Source organism: Bos grunniens, chromosome 19 (genome assembly GCF_055505025.1).
Source record: "Bos grunniens cultivar Pamir isolate PY7600 chromosome 19, Bosgru_T2T1.0, whole genome shotgun sequence".
Classification (NCBI taxonomy): Eukaryota; Metazoa; Chordata; class Mammalia; order Artiodactyla; family Bovidae; genus Bos; species Bos grunniens.
In genome coordinates, this window is record NC_141183.1 from 17,222,173 (window position 1) to 17,243,775 (window position 21,603).

Genomic DNA, 21,603 nt, shown 5'->3' on the forward strand with positions numbered 1-21,603 from the left:
CACCTACAAAACTCAAGTTCAGAAGTGAAATTGTTCAGAATTTCAAGAGGCAACAGCAAAGCATGGGGCCCTTTTGAGTGTGGGGCCCTGTGTGATTGCACAGGTCATATGCCCATGAAGATAGCCCTGGTGGCGAAGCAGATGCCAATCATAATTTATTCAACCACTGCTATAATGATGTGCATTTAAGTTTTATTCCAAACTTTTATTAAGTTTTATTACAAACAGTGTTTCAAAAACAGACCAATAACCATGTATACGCAGATTATCTAAAAATGTATAAGTAGGGAAATGTTTGTTATACTTTTTTCATTTTGTTTAATGTGCTCTGACATAATCTTAATTATCTCATTGAGATGCAAGCCTTCTTTCTCATGAGTAATTCCACAGTAATAATAAACAGCCCCTGGGTCTTCCCTGGTAGTCTAGTGGTTAAGAACCCTCCATGCAAGGCAGGGGACGTGGGTTTGATCACTGGCCAGGGAATTAAGATCCTATGTGCCACAGAGCAACTAGAGAGCCCACATGCCACAGCTGCTGAGCCTGCGCCCCACAGTTAGAGAGTCTGTGCGTGGCGATGAAAGATCCCAATGCGGTCAAAAAATAAATAAGTAAATAAATATTAAAAAATAATAACCAGCCATATGTTCCCAGACTTTTCAGAGAATGGAGAAGATAAATTCTAGAGCATGAAACAGTGCCTACCACATACATAGTAGGTGCTCAATAAATATTTGAGGAATGAATGAATTCCTAGGGATGGAATTGCTAAATTAAAGATTATTTGCATTTATAATTTTGATGGCTATTACCTAATTGCCCTCCATATATATTGGAACAACTTATATTTTCTCCAGTGATACAAAAAAATGTATTTCTCCTCTCCATTGTTAACACAATGTGTTAGCGTTATAATCATGACCTGTTTGTATCTCAGTGGAGTTTTTTTGTTTTGTTTTTTCAGCCATGCCTTGTGGCTTGTGGGATCTTAGTTCCCCAACCAGCGACTGAACCTGGGCCCCTGCAGTGAAAGCTTGGAGTCCTAACCATTGGACTGCCAGGGATTACCTCAGTGGAATTTTTATGTCTTTTCATAAAATTGAGCATCTTTTCATTTATTTAAGAGCCATTTTTATTTTCCTTTTTGTGGAATTTCTGTCATATTCTTTATCCATTTTTTTTCTATAGAGATTAAAAAAAATTTTTTTTAACTGAAGGATAATTGCTTTACAGAACTGTGTTGGTTTCTGCCAAACATCAACATGAATCAGCCATAGGTATACATATGGCCCCTCCCTCTTGACATTTCCTTTGTGAAATATAACATGCAGTCAGAAAAAAAACAAAAAATATATAAGTTTGGGAGTACAGTTAAATAAATAGTTGCAGAGCAAATACTTGTGTACCCATCACCTGATCAAAAAGAACACTGCCAGCCCCGAAAAACAACTCCCTACTCCCAAACAAAATTCCTTCTGCCCCTTACTTGCTCCCTTGACTTTTGTGTTCATTTCCTTCTTTTTCTTTATTTTACCTCCTATGTATCCCTAAAGAATATAGTTTAGTTTTGCCTGCTTTTAAACTCTATATAAATGGAGTAATACTATATATATATATATATAATATGTGTAGCATCTAGCTTTTTTGTGTGTTCAATGTTACCTTTGTAAAAAATTATTCATGTTGTTGAATATAACCATAATTCATTAGTTTTCATTTGTACAAATATGTTGCAATTTAGTCATTTTATGCTTGGTAGACATTTGGGATGTTTCCTTTCTCTCAGTCACTGAGGAACAATGCTGCTATGAATATTCTTGTACAGTCATCCTGACCCTTAAAATTCTGTATTTCCTAAATATGCATGTAGTAGTCGAACTATAGAGTATGTATATCTTAACTTTTATTAGATTATATCAAAGTCTTTTCCAAAGTTGCTGTACCAGTTTATACTCCCACCAGAAGTGTATAAGGATTGTTAGGCTTTATTCATTTGTAGGAAGTGTTTATAAACAGCATTATGGAAATTAGCCCTTTGTAATATGAGTTGCCAGACCTTTTTTCCCAAGTTTACAATCCCTTTAAAGAGGCACTGAGGCTATTTCCCCCTAGAGGGATGAAAATGTAACTGGAAAAAGTGGAGTATTCTAACTTTGCAGTATTTAAATGAAAAGCAAGAGTCAGGGCTAACCTCCTTATCACTCTTAATTTGCTATTAAGTCATTAATACAAATAATCTTACCAGAAATTTTCATGGAATGTTCTTGAAAATAAGACATCAAATATAATAATAAAGATAGTTTAAAATTGAGTGTTTAGCCTGTGTCAGGCACTATTTTCAATTCATTATATGTATTAACTAAGTTAATCCTCATGAAACCCCTAGAAGGTAGGTACTGTTTTTTGCCTCATTTTATAGAATTATCGAATAGATATTTGCAGATGTTTTCTAGAGTTGACTTGAACAATATTAGTAAATTCAAAAATTCTTTCTTAATTGATAAAAAGATGTTTTCTTTTTATAATTTGTTTTTCCTCTTGGTAATGAATGATACCGTTTTCCCCATCTTTTTCGACCCGCAATATACTTCAGATCTTTTTCTCTCTTTTTTTTTTTTGAAGACAGGCAAAGTGTATACGTATATCTTTCCTACAACCCTCATTCACTACCCCTATTCTTACATGTCAGACATCTTCAGGCAGGACTGGGAACTAGAGGGTGCTTGGAGCAAGTGGGGAAGGGTAAGAGAGACACACAGGTGGAGAAGAGGGAAGCAGGGTCACATCCCTGTGTGGGTGTGTGGAGGGGATGATTTCTTTCAAATTGGGTGTCTTAACCTGAAGTCATAGATTAGGAAATCCATGAACTTGGATAAGGAAAAGAAATGTACCTTTATTTTTGCTAAAGTCTAACAGAAAATTAGTATTTCCCTCAACTACAAATAGAGATAACAAACCAAGTTGTCACCAGTAGAAATTACAGGTATTTTCTTATGATGGTTTTTGTGGATATCTTGAAATATTATTTTTATTCATTTACTACCTCAGAATTATGGTGGTCTTTAGGCTCGCCACTAGATCTTAGTATTTAATGGATTTAATATAAAGCACAACTACTACTATGTTATACTTTAAAAATATTCTGAAAATTGTATTTTAGTGTAACTTGTTCCTTTTAATTTCTGGGTATATTTGTTATACTTTTAAAAACATTCTGAGAAGGGTACATGGTATGAAAAAGTTAAGAACTCTGCTTTTTGAGTATTCTCTTGGCTTTCACTCTTGGTTTTTAATTAAAAAAAATTTTTTTTTAAATTGAAGTATAATTGATTTACAATGTTGTTAGTTTCAGGTGTATAGCAAGCTCTCATTCTTACTGCATGAGGCTAAAGAGGGTCCCTGAAATGAGTTGTACCATCTGTGAGGTTCTCATAGTTTTATTGTTTTATTTTTCCAGAGACCCTTCCTCCCTTAACTTTCATACCTCTTCACTATGTGTTTTTATCTCACCAACCGTCTTTCTGTTCACACTCCTTACTTTACTGTGGATGTCTTTTTCTATGGGGAGTTCATCCTTTAGCATGTCACTGATTGCCATATTTATGTGAAGAACTCTATCATCTCCCCAGATTATCCACCCCCTCCTGAATTCCATAACTGCAGTTGTCCCCGAACGCTTCTACTTGGTTTTACCCCTGGTATCTGGAAATGAACATACTAAAAACTAAAATTCCTCAACAAATGTACATGCTGTCCCTCTTTGTCCGGACCACCATTTTAACTGTCCCCCTGGTTTTGCCACCTTATAGTTATTTTAAAATTTAAGCCACGTAATTTCAAAAAAAAAAAAAAAAGGAAAAAATCGAAATCTTTAAAATCAAAAGATACAAAAGGATATATAGTTAAATGTAAGTCTTCCTCACACCTGATCCCCTCAGCTCCCCTCCCAGAAGGAAACCACGTTACCAGCTCTTAGAGTGATTTTTTATTCTTTATTTTGGCTATATCTCAAGTCCTTCCTTGTCTGTGAGATGTGTGTCCTTTCCTCTCCAGGCCCTTGTGACCTTATATCTGGTTGACTTTCTATATAAGTATTTGTATGTGTGTATTTTATATACATATATAAAATCTCCCTCTGTGGCCTTCCGGCCTCGAGTTTTCTTCACATCGCTTCCTGGATGAAGAACCTACAAGGGTGAGGGGCCGGGGTTGGGGGTGATGGGGAAGAGGATCTAAAGGGGACTTAGGTAGGGGGTTCGGAGTGACAGACTTGCGGGAAGCTCTGCCAGGATTCCTATTTCTATTCCTGCCACCTGAGGCCCATTTCCAGTCCTCTCATCCAAATGTCTCTCATTTCCAAGCTCCGAGACAGAGACAGCGAGATACACAGAGACAGAGACGCCAAGGCACCAGCATCCCTCTCCCCTTCTGTCCCGCCCCACCACTCTGACGGACATTCGCCGCCAGCCAATAGAGACCCCTATGTCCCTCGGAAGGGCCAATGAGAGATAGAGGAGGGCGGAAGATTCCCCGCCCCCACTTCTAGGCTTGGTTGAGCTGTGCAGGTAGGTCCGGGGGCCGGGGGAGCCGCCGTTGGCACTGGTGCCCCGGGGGGTGGGGGCACGAGTCGGTAGGGGTGATGGTGGGGAAGGGGAGGCGGCCCCAACGGCGGGAGCCCGAGGGGGCGGCCCGGCCGGGAGGCGGGGGGCCGACGGGCCCGGGGAGCGGGCGCCGCCGAGGGCCCTGGAAGCGACTGGGCTGGGGGAGCGGGGACGCGTGTGTGGGGCATAGGGACCCCCTCCCCGCGCCCACCCGCAGGCCTGGGCCTCGGGCTGCGGGCGGAGGGGTCGGGGGCCTGGTACTCGGGGGGCGGGCTGGGCCGGGCCCGGGGCCGGGGGCGCCGAGCACAGCCCGGGGCGCCAGGCCGAGCCGAGGTGGGACGGACCGACGCGGAGAGGAAGGGAAGCTGCATCCCGCGGGCCGCCCCCTTCCAGAAGCGAGCGGAGCAACGGCCGCCGGCGCCCTGCCCTGAGCCCCCTCTCCCTTTCGCCCCCTCCCTAACAATGGGTTTGGGGCAGAAGGAGTCGCCTCACTGCGGGAAGGGGGGTCGGTTTGGGACTGGGGTCCAGGGTGGGGGGAGGGGTGGGAACTCGGGCTCTCCCCTTTCTCTTCGCCCCTTAGCTCTTGCGTTGGGGATTATGGAGGGGCTTTTAAATCCTCCCCGGACTTGGGTCAGAAGTCAAACTCCCCCCAACCCTCCCCCAACCAAAAAAAAAAAAAAAAAATCCGACGAGCGTAAGGAAAGTGATGCCAAGTCTTCGACGCCGAAGTGACAAACGCATAGCAGGAACAAATCCACTCCAGAGGTTTTTATTTTTAATTTTTCTTAAAAATGAGGGTACTGTAGGCTTTGAATTTTTAAAAATTTATTTTACAGAGGTGGGTGCTGTTATTTTTGTCCCTAATCGGGCAAGCCTCCATTTTAAGCGAAGCAGTAACTGGTTAAGCTGGAATTTTCATTCAGGCCTAGGACGAGAGCACGAATCCTACAAGAGGTCATTTAATCCATCCTCCTACCTCCACACAAACTTGGCTCAAAATTGTTTGGCCTGTTATTAAAGATTTCTAGGAAAGAAGGGTCTTTTATTTGTAGCACTTGAGTCAAGAATGGCTATTATTTTTCCACATAGAATGGGCTCTGCAACTTAAACTCGAGAAAATTTAGGACAATCAAAATGATCAGAGAGGGTTTAATTTATTAAAACTAAATGTGGCAAGGGCATTTTTTAGTGATCAGATAAAAAATCACTTTTTAATAGTGTTTATGAAGTAACCCTGGATAATCATTTTTCTATCTGAGAAATAATTCTAATAAGCAATTTTATATTATCTGAAATATGTGTTACACATTTAATCCAATTTTATGGAAAAATATATTTCTTCATACCTGTGGAGATCATACACCACACACATTTGTCCTTTTCCAAAAGGAACAGTTATTTTCTACATCTTTTTAAGATGGTGAGGCAAATAGTACTTTGAATCTCTGTCCAGATAGTTTAAACTATATGCTTATTTTTGGATTATTTTTAGTCTAAATGAAAGTCCTCTCTTTTTCAGATACCTTTTTGAAATAAAAAATTTTCCTACCTGCTCATACTTGGTGGCTGGGGAATTACTAAGACTCCATTCTTGCTTGTTTCTGAGTATTATTGCCTGAACTACTCCTGACACTATGAATGCTACTTGGATGCCTCTTAAGGTAAGATGTGTGTTTTTTTTTTTTAATTATAAAGGTCTCATTTTATTATTATTTTTTTTAGAATTGAGGTTTTTTTAGTTTTTGAATTTGCAGTTCTTCGACCGTCTTACCTGACATTCCTTTCCCTTGTGTTTGCCTCCTAGAACTGATTGGTTACTCCTTTGTATTGCTCCTGTCCTTAATTATTGGTGTTAAAATAGTAATGAAGTTCTCAAATTAACTTTTATGATAATGATGTGTTTATTTTTTAGCTTTAAATTATGACAACCCCACACAGTTGTAAAATTCTGTTCCAGTCTCAGTAGGATGGACTGGCAATTCAGACAGCCGGGTCCACTTTCAAACAGGTCCTTTAGTATTATCATAGGTGCTAGGGTGTGTCCCACTCTTGCAAATCTGTAGCTGATTCATGTGTTACAGAAGATGTGTCACTAACCATTTATTTACTTCTGAAACTTGATTTAGTATGTTCAGAACATTCTAAGACCTGTTTGTTTACATGTATAGCTTTGTGGGAGAGTTTTCCTGCTATTTCCTAGTCCTTTGCATGCAAATTTGTACTATTTTTCTCAACAGGTAGCACTTGGTACCATGTTTCACCTCACAAGATAAACCTCTTTGGGGGCAGTGTGAGAACATGATCTTTACATGAAAAAGCTCTCAGTGATGTGGTAGTTCTCCTTTCTCTTGGCTACTTCCAGTTTCTTGTACATAAATGGCCAGGAAACTCTCTCCATTAAGAAAGACTAAACAGAGGATAAAGCTTAAGATACATACAGGGAGGGAAATTGCAGGAAGGATGGGGAAAGATAAGGAGTAACGGAAGCCCCCCACAAGCTTCACTGGATGGTACAGGTTGCTTCCTTCAGAGCTAAATACTAATGTAGTTAGATTATTGTCTGTTAACCTGCGCTGTGGAATTCCCAAGTAATGCAGTGAATACGTCAGGTATTAATGCAGTTTGTGTAAACTAATACTTGGATTGCTGGAAATCCTTAGGTAAAAGTAGACTGAGTTCTCATCTTCATTTATGTTCCAGCTGCTATTGTTGGTTGAGAAGTGCCTATATTACTGTAAAGGAAGTCAGAGGGACTCAGTTTTTCCAGCCATTCCCCCTGTAGAGTTGGTGGCATTGCGTGGGGAACCCAGCCAGAAGTCCTGAACCGTAGGCACTGGAGGACTTTGTACAGAACATTCCTCTTTGGTATTGGGTGTTTAGTGCCAGGACCCGGTGGCCTCTGTTATCTTTAGGAAGCAGGCAAGGGGATATCAACAGGTACTAGTTCCCTGGGCTTCACTGGTAGCTCAGTGGTAAAGAATCCGCCTGCCGATGCAGGAGACTCTGGTTCCATCTCTGGGTAAAGAAGATCCCCTGGAGAAGGAAATGGCAACCCACTCCAGTATAAGAATACTGGGAAATTCCATGAACAGAGGAGCCTGGCAGACTATGTATAGTCCCTGAAGTCACAAAGAGTTGGACGCAACTTAGTGACTCAAGAACAATTAGAAACCCGAGGAACTGGGGATCAATATATTAGATTTTTACTTCATAGTCATTTTGGTTCTAAAAGTGGATTAGATATACAGAGCCCTGCTTTTTTACATATGACATTTTACCTCTAAGTCTTGGAACCTGGGTAAGTTCTACAGTAATCCTTGAAGTTGCACCAAAGGTCTCTGGCATGATAGGAATAGAGAGTGAAGTCAGTACTCCAGACTGAGTTACCACTTGTTAACTATTTAAGAATGTAGTTATGTGACTGCCTTAATTTAGTCCTTTGATCAGTTGAAGACCTCTTTTGCGTCTGAACAAATTTTTTGTTAGCATTTTCCTCCTTTTATGACTTAAAAAAACCCTTAAAAACTGGTGTTTGAGCTGGGCAGGGGGAAAAAGACACTTTCTTGGTGGGGGAAAACAGGATGTCATTGAATTTGCAGGATGGAAATAAAAAAGGGAGAGAGAACTTTATTTTTTTCCGTTGTGAATAGCTTTAAAATGTTTCTGAGATGTGTTTTCAGATTGCAATTACTTATTTTTAAGTAAAAAATGGGTTAATTAAAATGTATATATACTTTGGAGCCAAAATATTAATTTTCTATGGTTCTTACACTTTGTTTCTGATTATTTTATTTCAAAATGAACTCTAGTTCTGTAGGCATTACTCAAACGTTAGACCCCAGTGTGTATTTATTTATGTTCCAAGGCTGGTAGAAAATAGTGCTAATGTTTACCCTTTTTAAGAACCAAAGCACCAAAGGAAACATAAATAACATAAAGGAAATATAACTCCCCCCAAAACTCATCAATTGAAGGCACTCTTGTTAATTAGTTCCCATGGAAATTATTTATCCCATTCTCTTTCTATCAGGGGTCTGCAGCTTTTTCAATGCTAGCCATGACTAAGCAGTATCAGTGATATTTGATGTTTTCAGGTCCAGTTGTCAGGGTTAGGGCATGGGTGAAATGGAGGAGCAGGGAGGAGGAGGATTGGGCAAGTTGGAGAAAAGTGAAGATGAGATGGAGCGAAGAGACACAAGGCCTTTGGTGCGTCATGGGTCCACCGCCAGTCATTTCAGGTGCCTCTCAGGGACTGCTGGTAGCCTGTGTGCTGGTGCTTTGTGTACTAGACTGAACTGTAATGAATGCGAGTAAAAAGTATTCTTGACAAACAAAAGGATGCAATTAAAATGATGCAAAGGCTATGTAAAGATCTACAAGTTATACAGTTGATAAAAGCAAGATGCAGAGCAGTGTGTATGATATGTTTTGTGTGTTTTTTTTTTTTTTGAAAAAGGGAGAAAAAATTTATATTGGCTTGTTGTATATGCATTAAAAATCACTTTAGAAGAGTAAACAAGAAAGTGGTGACGTTGGTTGCCTGTTACGTCTAGGAACTGGGCAGGTGGAGGACAGAGTGGGAGGAAGACTTCTCACTGTTTTATATTTCTTCACACTTTCTGATGTTTGTGTCAAAATTTAAAAATTAAATACAAATTAAGAAAAAACAACTTAAAAAGCAGTATCTCAGTCCTTACATCTTTTCTTCTCCTGTGTCTGTAAGTTAGAGAAAAGTCAAGGGATCACAGATGAGAGAGCAGACAGCCCTTGAATAGTTGAAGGGATGTGTAGTCAAGAGATACTGTGATCTAGGGCCCGTTTTCTCCTGGGATCTTGAAGGATTTTGAATTTATAGATTTAGATTTCTAGTATAGAATTGCAAGGTCAAACATTACAAATTTTCACTTGTACTTAAAGTGTTAGTAAAAAAGGATTTTCATTATTTCCTCAAGTTGGCAGTTAGATTCACTGTCACATTCTTGGTTGTGAGATGTGGGGTGATTTTAAGAAATTTTAAGAAAATCTGTTGGAGATTCAGGTTTCTCCTTTGTATTGGAAGCAAAAATGAACATGGACTTCAGACAATTGTTGTGTATATTGTATCTGTGAAGTACATAGTGTTTGGCTTAGTGACTGCTGTTGCTATTAAAATAATGACTATAAATCATAGTTCCTTATAGCTAGTGGTCATACTGGAGGCTCTGTCTGCTGTTGGGCAAGTTTTTTATCCTCATAGAGACCTGGTGTCTTCATCTGTGAAAAGGGTATAATTATAGTATCTAGATCCTGGGGTGGATTTTGTAATGACTAAATGAGTTTGTTGATGCGAAGTGCTTAGAATAACACTTGGTATGTGCTCAATAAACATGAGCTGCTAATTTTCTTCATGACATCTGTTTGCTAGGGCTGCCATAACAAAGTGGCTCGAAGTAAGTGGCTTAAACAACAGACATGTATTGTCTCTCAGTTCTGCAGGCTAGAAGCCTGAGGGCAGGGGCATTCTCCATCTGAGGGCCCTTGGGCAGGATGTCTTCCAGGCCTGTACCCTAGCATCTGGTACATCTTTGGCTTTTATCCATGTAACTCCAGTCTTTGCACAAAGTTCTATCTGTGTATGTATCTCTTTTGTTCAAAAATTCTCCTTTTTAAAAGGACAGCAGTCATATTAGGGATTAGGATTAGGGCGCGTTCTAATCACCTCATTTTAACTTGGTTATCTCTGTAAAGACTCTTTCTCCAACTATGGTCACATTCTGAGGTATGCAGGGTTAGGAATCCAAAATATCTTCTTGAGGGTTGGGGAACACCGTTCAACTCATAACAGTATCCTTTAGCCTTGACAGCGCCATAGACTAATGTTATTCATCAAAGGTAGCAGACCTCCAACACTTATACATAGGAAATGAAATTTGGGTGCAAATTGGTCACATGATTTAAAGAAGTAGATTATGTCTTTAGGTGTCTCATATATTTGTCCTTTTAAATTTATTTATTTTTATTGAAGTATAGTTGATTTACAAGGTTGTGTTAGTTTCTGGTGTACAGCAAAGTGATACATAACTGAATCACTTTCAGATTTTTTCAATTAATACTTATTGCAGGGTATTAGATATATAGTTGCCTGTGCTATGGAGTAGGACCTTGTTTATCTTATTTGTCTTTAATGTCTAGATTTTTGTTGCTGAGACTTTAGATTTATATAAAATTGACATTTTAGAAGGTGGTAATATTCTTTTTGTTTAGCTGTCGATAAAATTCTGATTTGAAAGATTAAGGTCAAGATTACAGTCTGCTCTCCATGTCTCGTCCTTTGTGGAAATTGATGAAACCTTGGGATTTCCTTACTACGTAAGAATTAGGCCCAGATATCTGTCTCAAATTAACACCTCCTTGTCTGTGTGAATAGAGAGATGTTTTATCTTCAGTCAGATGCCATATTTGAAGAAACAGGCATGGTTATCCTCCAACATTTGACTTTTAGGAGTGGACAGTATGGGTCATTCCAGAGAGAGCAAGACCTTGAGGAAGTTCCTCCTGTGGCCCAGTTGATATGGCCCGCCCTCTGCTTCCATTCCCCTCCTGTTTGTCTTGAGGGTAAAGTTCAACCTTTCTGAAATAGCGTATAGACACATGATGGTCTGGCTACTGTTTTGTTTCAAAATCTTTCTTTGCAGGCCAGTTACACCCTTTTGTTTGATGGTTTCCTCTCATGAAACTCATATTAATACTGTGAAAGTTTTGAAATATTTTCTAATAGATACTACATGCTTTTCTGCCTCCTTAAGAAAGCACCCTGTACAAAATTTTATTTTAAATAAGAATTCAGAATTACAGAAGATTCTCCCTATGTACATCCTAACTGTACTGTGCTGAGATGGAATGTATCTTTGCAGGTCGTAAGGTAAACTATTCATGGAGTAGTGTGTGCATATATTTCATACTCTTGGGCCAGTCTTCATACTCTTTTGTCTGATTAATCTACTTTCTTGATCACCTACCTTAGTCTAATCCGGCTGTTACTGGCCTTGCTCCAGCCTCCAGCAGCTCTCCCCTCTATTTTAATGCCTTCTTTCTCTGGGAGGTTAGGATATCAGTAAACTAAACTTGTATAAATTATTTGCCAGGGAAGGTGAATAGACCTTTGATGATGGCTAGAGTGAGCCATCTTGCTCCAGTATTTATCCAGCCAAGTATTCTATGGATAAAATAGTGAAAAATGACAGCTTTTTGACCATCTAATGCAAATTGTGTGATTTTGCTTGTGTGCATTTTATGGAGAGGAAGAGTCCATTACTTTCCTCAGCTTTTTACAGTGGTCCGGGACTGCTTTTGATAAATACGTGCTATGAAATTGCTCTGTTAGTTGTCATCAGAGGCTAGTTCCCAAATTCTTTCTCCTATCTACCTGTCCCGAAAGGAAGTGTTGGGTAATTGTTTGGACTCGGGGAGGAAGGGCCGTTTGACTAGACCAGAGAGAGCTGGGGAGAGAAGTCAAGTCGTGAGCAGGAGAGCAGCTCTGGGCATTGAGGACAAAGAGGGTAGCCATCGTAAGTTCTGGAAGCTCAGAGAATATACTTACATACTTGACTTGAAGAAATAGAAAAATACTGTCTTTTTAAAGAATTATATTTTGGTTCTGAACAATCTAGAGATTTTAGTTTTTGTTAGATTTTTTTCTTGCTTCAAAATCATCTTGTGACCTGTTTGCCACCTAGATCATAGTTTAATGAGACAGCTGGATAAGAGTGAAAACAGGAGTAAAAGAATCAAAGCATATAATGCCACAATTCTAAAAGCATCTTACTGTGGAGGGTTCTTCAGAAGTTAAGCAGCTCCCTTGCTTACAGAGAAAACCCTTTTCCACAGAGCCTGTGGGGAAGAGACCCTTCTTAGGCCCACCCTATCCCTGTCTTTGTGTCTTCTCATACTAGGCCACCTCTCTGGTCTCTTCAGCTATTTTTTCCTCCTCATAGAGACCTCTGTCTGTCATTTGTCCCTTTTCCCAACCTATTTTTACCCTCCCATTCCCTGTTGGCTCTTGTCCATCAGCTTCTAAACACACTCAAGTCTCTGACTTTTTACAAACACAGAACTCTTAAACTGCAGTTGCTGGTCCCTTTGCCAGGGAAGTATTTGTTTAGCTTCTTCCGGTGTGCTCCACTGTACCTGCCCTTACGGAGGCATCCCTTTCTGTCCTGATTTTCCAAGGCCTCCTTGTGGTTTTTGACGCCATGGACCATTGTTCTCCCTGGCTGTGGTGGTGGTGGTCCTCCTGCTTCTTCTTGTCATTTCTGAAAGGCATTGTAGAGCCGTGATACAGAACATGGTCTCTGGAGTGAGTCCTTTAGATTCAGACAGATTTCAGCTCTGCACGTACTTTGTGCCTCTCTCCGTGCCTCAGCTGCCTCATCTGAAAAATGGGAAAATAATACAAATGATGGCACTTAACCTTCCAGGACTGTCATGAAGAGGAAATGAATTAATACATGAAAAGCATGTAGGTGAGTGCCTGACACACAGTGAGGTACACGTGGTCTGCGTGCTGGCTCTTTCTGTCATCGCTGTTGCCTCTGGCTGTTCTTTCTCAGTTTCTGTGCAGACATTTGTCTCTTTCAGTCAGTGTTTGCCTTGTCTTGGCCTTCTCTCCTCTTAGCCTATGTAGTTCCTGAGGGAAGCTTAGGAAAGTTTATGTCTCACACTGTATGAGTCTTATATCCATATACCTATGATTTGCGAATGGATTTTCCCCAGAGCTAAATGGTCTCCTTACAGGACCGTATGTCTCCTCCCCATTGCTTACTTGGCTTTCGAGGTGGACTTCAAACCAAGCACCCAGGCCCTTGGCAGGTCGTCTCCTCTACTCCTTCCTGAGCTCTGCACTCAATAGCACTCAACTGCTTGCAGTTCCTTCTGGACACCTTGTTCTTTTGCCTCTGAATCTTCTCACAAACAGCCGCCACTGTTTAAAATGACCACCGTTTAAAGTGCTACCCTGTTCTAGAAACATACTCTTCCCAATTCTTTAATAACAGGGAGGTATAGTAACAGCAGTAACTGACATAGACGGTACCCAGGCTTTGCCTTCCCCAGACAGCCAGTTTTCCAGGTCTCTGAGAGTAGGGGCTGTGTCCTGTCTGTCATCATCACTGCTGGCAAAGTGATGGCACTTAGTAGATGTGCGTTGAATGAATGAATCGTCTGAGCACTGTACTGCCCAACCTGTGAATTGCATCTTGGAGGTTATCAGTGGAGAAGCTGAGTTAGCTACATCCATTCGTGAATCCTGGCCTTACCCTTTGGAACTGTAGGACCCAATCTGTTTAGTGTGAGCAGTTTTGTAGCTTTGGAATAAGGATTACAAAGAGGGTGTTTTTTTTTTGTTTGTTTTGTTTTTTAATCCTTCATTAAATGATGAAGGGCACGTAGATGTTTTTGTTTTCTTATTTTTGCTTTTAAAAAAGGGAAGATAACCAGTGTGCTGACAGCCCAGTGTCATCTGGCAACTGGAATGTTTTACATTATTAGAATAAAGTTACAGGGACTTCTTTGGTAGTCTAGGGTTAGGACTTGATGGTTTCACTGCTATGGCCCCAGGTTCAATCCCTGGTCAGGGAATGAAGATCCCTTAAGTGCCCACACAGTGCAGCCATTAAAAAGAAAATAAAGTATAGAGAAATGAGTTTTAGGCTTGTAATGTTCCATCCAGTAAGTAACTTGGCAATGACCTGATTATAATTTAAACATTTTTGGTGACGTTAATTATTAAATATAAGTGGGCAGATGTTCCCTTTCTCTTTTTCCATCACATCTCTGTTAAGTATGGGTTTAGACACATAATGTTTTATCTTTTATTACCGTGTATAAATTGTGTTTGTAGCAACAACCTAGGAAATGGCAAGCTTTTAATAGACAGAGGAACCTGGTGGATTACAGTCCTTGCAGTCGAAGAAAAGTTGGACATGACTTAGCGACTGAGCACATACACACATGTATTTAAATCTAGGTCCGGATCATGGTATGCTGCAATCCATGGGGTCGCAGTTGAACATGACTGGGCGACTGAATAACAATAACCGGATCATGGTAGTAATTTTTTGGCCAGGAGAGGGAGCTGAAGTCACTGATACGTGGCTCCATCTAAGCTGGTTTTCAGTTTCATTAAGGCCCAAAGAAAGTAAAAAAGCCTTTCTGACAAACATCATGATTAGAGTTCACAAAGAAGAAATACAAATGACCAAGAAGCATGTAAGAAACATTTTTATTCTGATGCATAATCAAGGGAATTCAGATTAAAATAATATACTACTTTTTTTTAACCTATCAAATAGTAAGGCGGTAGTCTCTAAAACTGCTAATCGAAGTGCATTGGGCCTAAGTTTTCTGGGAGATATTTTGCCAATACATATCAAAAAGCCTTAAACTGTCCTTTAATTCACTAATTCTACTTCTAGGAGTTTCTCTTAAGAGGGGAAAAATAAAGATAGAAAAATTTGTGAACAAAGATATTCATTGTAGCATTATTTATACAAGTAAGAATAGGGGATAAACTTGAATGAGCAGTGAGATTAATGGGTAAATTATGGCATATTTAAGGGTGAGTTGTTATACAGCCATTAAACAATATTTTAAAAGAACTTTCAGTATCTTAGAATGTTGTGTGTATTGTGTATGTGCTCAGTTGCCCAGTCATGTCCGACTCTTCTGTAACCCCCATGGACTGTAGCCTGCCAAACTCCTCTGTCCATGGGATTTTCCAGGTAAGAACGTTGAGCATATGATAAATGAAAAATTCAGTATATAGAGATATATAAGGCGGATTCTAAATATATAAAAGATAATGTATATGTATATATTACACACATGGAACCATGCAGAGTTAGGGGTGCTGACCTCCGTGCAATAGAAAATACACGTATAATTTTAGAGTAGATCCTCTATATCTTCAGCTCTACATCCAGGGATTCAGCTGAGCATTGTGTAGTAAGTATTGATTGGGAAAAATCCAAGTGTAAGTGGACCAGTTCAAACCTGGTGGTGTTCAAGGGTCAGCTGTACACATATAGGTAAAAGAATAAAAGAACTATACCAGCAAGCCTTACTGAGTCTCTTAGGGGCTGTCAGCCAGTTGTCATGTCTTAGTTGGCACCAGGGGATGTTTTGAGGTGAGGCAGTTATCTTAGAAGATGTTAACCTCATTGGGTGATGGGTATATGGGGTTTATTAAACTACTCTATTTTTGTGTACATTTGAAACATCATAATGAAATAAAATAAAAAGAAAATGTTAACCTCAGAAATTTAAGGCCTCACATGTCATTTCTATCCGGTAGGACCTCAGAAGGGACTTAATATATCTGAACTTATATCTTCTTGAGTATTCTTATCCCTAAATACCACTTGGTGATAAAGCATTCCATAATTTTCTTTTCATCTTTTGTGGGAAAAAAAATCTACCTTTCAAGTTTAAAAGCCTGATATATGGTACCAAGATTTGGTAAATAAATTAGTATTTAATATTGGTACACTTTCTGATTTTTGATCATAGTGCCCCTTGGATTTCATTTCATGTTTTTCAGCTGAAGATGATTGATTTTAAAATGTAATCTGCAGTGACATTTCTTTCAGTCTCTTAGTCATTCCATTTACGTACACTTCTCTGGATCTTTGTCAGCATTGCTTTGTTTTTCTAGATTTATGGTAACCAATCAGAATTGCATTTCAGATATAGCTTAATTATGATTTATTAGGATAGGAAAATATGTTCTAGTCACAGTCTTTTCCTTGTTGCCTGTGGAATTTGCAGTCCCACCCCTCTTTGCATGCAGAAATCCCATTGTCTTTAGGCAACATTCTGTAATTTATTCCAAGATTTCCTTTTTGACTGGAAGCCATGCCTTCTTTAGGTACAACTTAGATTTTTTTTCCTGTAAAGGCTTTACTTTTCACTTTTTCATGCTGCACTGTTAATAGCTGCCATTTTCCTGCCTGTAGTATTTTAGCCACTTGTATCTCAGAGGGCTCTTAGAGGTAATTCAGAGTAAGAATCACCCTTTCAGTTAGTTCTGGTCTGGAGCTTAGAAAGCTTGTCATTATGTTAGCTGAAATGTGTCCCTCTGCAGTTTCCACTCTGGGCCTAATTTTGTCTACACAGGAACTGCCTGGAGCACCTCTAGTTTCTCTTCTGCTAGAAAGCCCTGCAGATAGATATTTAGACAGCTTTCATGCTTGCAGAGTATTCTCTCAACTAAAAATAAATCTTTGTGTTTGCAAATGTTTCTCATTTGATAACACAGATCCTTTCCACCTCTCAGTTCCTTCATTTTTCCATTTTATTGTAGTATTTCACTATCAGGAAGCTCATCACTCCATCTGCAAAATGGGAAATTCTCTGTGTGTCTTTCATATAATTTATGAAAATGTTAACTATAGCCTTTTGAAAACATTACCTAAGATCAGTGCTTGCACTTCATATAGGGAAGTGCCTCAGCATCGGTCCACCCGTAATTTCTGTGTCTCACCCAATCTAGACGTGCCTCCTTAGCGCAGTAGGTGGTGTGTCTGTCTCATAAATCATGCCCCTTCTATGGTAAATATTCTCGACTGTGTGGTCACTCAGGCTTTTTAAAAACAGCTTTTTATTTAGAATCTTACCAAGACTTGTAAAAGCCTAAATAAATTATATTCTATACTTTCTCCTCAGAGAATTTGGATTGACTGGTGTGGTGTGATTTCATCTTTCAGAAGCCATGTTTGTCTTTTCCTCAGAAGGTTATTTATGCTGATATGTCTTCTGATCTCATCCTCTAGTAGAGATTTGCCAGTTTGACCGAATTGAAGCTTACAGCAAGAGCCCTTCTCTTGAGTAGATGGGAGTTATATCTATCTATATCTGTGTATCTATACATACTTTATTTATTTGGCTTTTCTAACTGTGGAGCTCGGGCTCAGTTGTCGAGGCGTGCAGGCTTAGTTGCCCCATAGCGTTGTGGGATCTTAGTTCCCCAACCAGGGATTGAACCCACATCCCCTGCATTGCAAGATGGATTCTTTTTTTTTTTTTAATTTATTTTTGGTTGTGCTGGTTTTCTGTTGTGCATGTGGGCTTTCTCTAGTTGTGGCAGGTAGGGGCTGCTCTTTGTTGCAGCTTCTCCTTGCGGTGGCTTCTCTTGTTGCAGAACACAGGCTCTAGAGTGCTTGGGCTTCAGTAGTTGCAGTACTCAGGCTCCACAGATGTGGTGTATGGGCTTAGTTGCTCCCAGGCATGTGGAATCTTCCCGGACCAGGGATCAAACTCATGTCCCCTGCACTGACAAGCGGATTCTAATTCACTGTACCACTAGGGAAGTCCTGCAAGGCAGTCTTAATTGTTAGACCTCCAGGGAAGTCCTCAGAGAATACTTCTAAAAAGCAGAGAATACTTTGGGGTTCCATGACTACCTAACATCTGATATATTAGTTTGGAAGCATCTTGTTCGTTTAGTGATGAATTTGATTCATTCTCAGTGATTTTTGGGCTTTAAAGAGTAATTTAGAAATAGATTTCTTCCTCATCTCTTCCTCAGTAGGTATTGAAACTAATTACAGTTAGGTCTGTCAGCTGTCTTGCTGTTGTCACTGTTTATACCGTTTATCAAGTGCTCCATCAGTCTTTATTCAGCATCTGGCTTTTTATATATTTAAACCACCACTCTGTGGCTTTGCATTTTCTTGCAAGATTTTAATTTTGCCTACATAGGCCTTCGTGCTCCTGATCAGCTACAGTTTATGATATTTTGTTGCTTTTCCTCATTTTTTTGTTGTCTGTTTTGAGCAGAGTTATTCTCCTCCTCTCTCCCCACCTCCCTCCCCTTTTTCCCCCCATGCTACTTAAGGATTTAAACATTTTGGTTGAGCATCTGACTGCTTTGCTTTCTTACAGTCAAGTATTTTTACAGTCCATCTCTATGCTTTGTGTTAAACATTTGCTTTATGCATTTATTTATTTTCGGCTGCACTTGGTCTTTGTTGCTGTGCGTGGGTTTTCTCTAGTTGCGGAGAGCACGGGCTGCTCTGGTTGCGGTGCTTAGTCCTCTCATTGCCATGGCCTCTTTTGTTGGGGAGGACAGGCTCCAGAGTGCACAGGCTTCAGTAGTTGGGGCATGTGGACTCAGTGGTCATGCTCCAGGCTCTAGAGCACAGGCTCAGTAGTTGTGGCACACAGGCTTAGTTGCTCCACAGCATGTGGGATCTTCCTGGATCAGGGATCACACCCACATCTCCTGCATTGGCAGTGGATTCTTAACCATTGAGCCACCAGAGAAGCCCCTCTCTTGTTTTCTACACGAGGCAACTGAGAGCAGGGAAGTCACTTGTCCAAAGTTACATAGCTACGTGGTGTTAGAACTAGAAGTTGAATCCCAGTCTAGCATTAATTATACAAGTCTGTTGATTGCGAGGGGATAGACTCCTCTAATCACATCTGTAATATATTGGACCATATACAAACAAAAAAATTGATTTATAGGGGCAAAAATAAAATGGTCAATCTGGCTTGGAACGCGTAGCCTGATCAGCATCTTTTTTCCTGTTCAGCACATACTCTTCCTCTCAGATCCTGTATTTGTGGACCAGGGTGTTTTACTTTATACTCTGGGTAGAACTGGGGATGACAATGCCAAGATTTTTCTCTTTGAACTACCCTTTTACAGAAGCCTTGCCAACCATCTGTTATAATATTCTTTGAGCAGAGTATAATACTGCTACTTTTGTTTAAGCTTTTGAAATAATAGTACATTCCAATCCTATCTCCCTGAAGATAACCCTTCCAGGAATAGGATTTTGTATTCTTAAACTCTTCATTGACGTACTGATGTCCTAGTTTGTATCATTCCTATAGATGACTGATTTTTATCTATGACCTGTTGTATCTTCCTCATTTCACTCTTACATAGAATATTTTAGAATAACTTGAATTTGATGAGAACCTAACTTTTGCTTATATATACTGTTGGCAATAAGGCTGCAGATCTAACATGAAGGCATATTAGTCCTCTGAGGTAATCTCTCAAGGGGAAATAAATGGCAAAATTATGGCTTGTCATCTTCTCCTGATGTTTTTACAAGTAGTTTAACATATGTGTGTGTATATATATAATTTGTGTGTGTGTGTGTGCACATCAGAACTGTTTAGAAATTGTTATTTTGGCTTAATCTTTTTTTTTTTTAAAGAGCTTTACTGATTATTCATTTCACATATCATAAAATGTACCTGTTTAAAAATGTGTAATTTTTTTAGTGTGCTCACAGAGTTGTGCATCCATCACCACAAACTAATTTTAGAACACCCCTAAAAGAAACCCTGTGCCTCTCAGTAGTCTCTGTTTCCTTTTGTCCATTAGCCCCTGGCAGCCACTAATCTGCTTTCTGCCTCTATGATTTGCCTATCTGGACATATCATACAAACGGAATCAAACAGTACGGGCTCTTTTGTGACTAGCGTCTTTCACTTAGCAGGTTTTCAAGGTTCATTTGTGTTATCTATCAGCGCTTCATTCCTTTTATGGCTGAATAATATTCCATTATATGGATAATACCCCATTTTGCTTATCCAGTGATTAGGTGATAGACGTTTCAATTGTCTACATCTTAATAATAGGCTATTATTAATAATGCTGCTGTAGCCATTCTTGTACAAGTTTAAAAATTTTTGTTTATTTTTCACTGCGGTGGTCTTTGTTGCCATGTGCGCCCTGTTGCTTTGTTGCTGTGTCTCTGGGGCTGCTCTCTAGTTGCAGTGAGCAGGGGCATTCTGCAGTGGTAGTACGTGGGCTTCTCATTGTGATGGCTTCTCTTTTTGCGGAGCACTGGCCCTAGGGCTTGCGCGCTTCAGTGGTTTGGGCTTGTGGGCTCTAGAGTGTGCAGGCTTCAGTAGTTGTGGCGAGCAGGCTCAACAGTTGTCGCACACAGAACCTGGTTGCCCTGTGGCATGTGGAGCAACCAGCTTAATTGCTCCACAGCATGTGGGATCTTCCTAGACCAGGGATTGAACCCGCATCTCCTGAACTGGCAAGTGGATTCTTGACCACTGGACCACCAAGGAGGTCCTCTTGTACAAGTTTTTGTTTAGACACTTCTTTTCAGTTCTCTTGGAAATATACCTAGGAGTAGAATTGCTAGGTTATATGGTAACTTTAAGGAAATGGCAACCCACTCCAGTATTCTTGCCTGGAGAATCCCATGGACGGAGGAGCCTGGGGGGCTACAGTCCACAGGGTCGCAAAGAGTTGGACACGACTGAGCGACTTCACTCACTCACTCACTCTAACTTTTTGAGGAGCCAAACTATTTTCCGAAGCAGCTATACCGTTTTACATTTCCACCAGCAGTGTGTGAGGGTTCTATAATTTTGATTATAGTCATGCTAGTGGGTGTGAAGTGGTATCTCATCGTGGTTTTGATAGCAAATGATGATAAGGTCTTTTCATATGCTTATTAGCCATTTGTGTATCTTTGGAGAAATGTCTGTTTCTATTATAGTCTTTGCCATTTTTAAACTGGATTGTCTTTTATTGTTGAATTCTAGGAGTTCTTTATATATTCTGGATACAAGTTCCTTGTCACAAATGAATTTCAAATATTTTCTTTAATTTATGGGTTGTTTCCACTTTCTTGATGGGATCCTTTAATGCACAAAATTTTACAGTTTTGAGGAAGTTCAGTCCATCTATTTTTTATTGTAATTTGTGCTTTTGGTGCCATGTCTAAAAATCATTGTGTAACTCAAAATAATGAAAATTCACTCTTTTTTTTTTCCCTAGGAATTTTATGGTTTTAACTCTTACATTAAGTCTGTGATTCATTTTGAGTTAATTTTTGTGTATTGTGTGAAATAAGGATCCAGCTTCTGCATGTGAATATCCAGTTGCCCCAGGACCTTTTGTTAAGAAGACTATCCAACCTCAACTTCTACCTCCCCTGTCTCTCACTGAATTGTTCTGTCACCTATGTCAAAACTCAGTTGACTA

General features: G+C 39.8%; 1 protein-coding gene across 7 annotated transcripts in view; it reads left to right on the top strand.

Moving 5' to 3' along the window:
• The first annotated feature begins 489 nt into the window (after window positions 1–489).
• The window catches only part of KANSL1 (KAT8 regulatory NSL complex subunit 1), a 177,732-nt gene continuing 156,618 nt past the window's right edge, over window positions 490–21,603 (top strand). For 2 of the 7 annotated variants that reach the window (XM_086357142.1, XM_086357146.1), the window contains exons 1-2: window positions 490–4,565; window positions 6,121–6,262. The gene's annotated coding sequence lies outside the window, so the exon portion shown is untranslated. Of the gene's footprint in view, window positions 4,566–4,866; window positions 5,367–6,120; window positions 6,263–21,603 lie in introns of those variants that run through there. The other 5 variants (XM_086357141.1, XM_086357149.1, XM_086357147.1 and 2 more) reach the window with 3 other exon arrangements.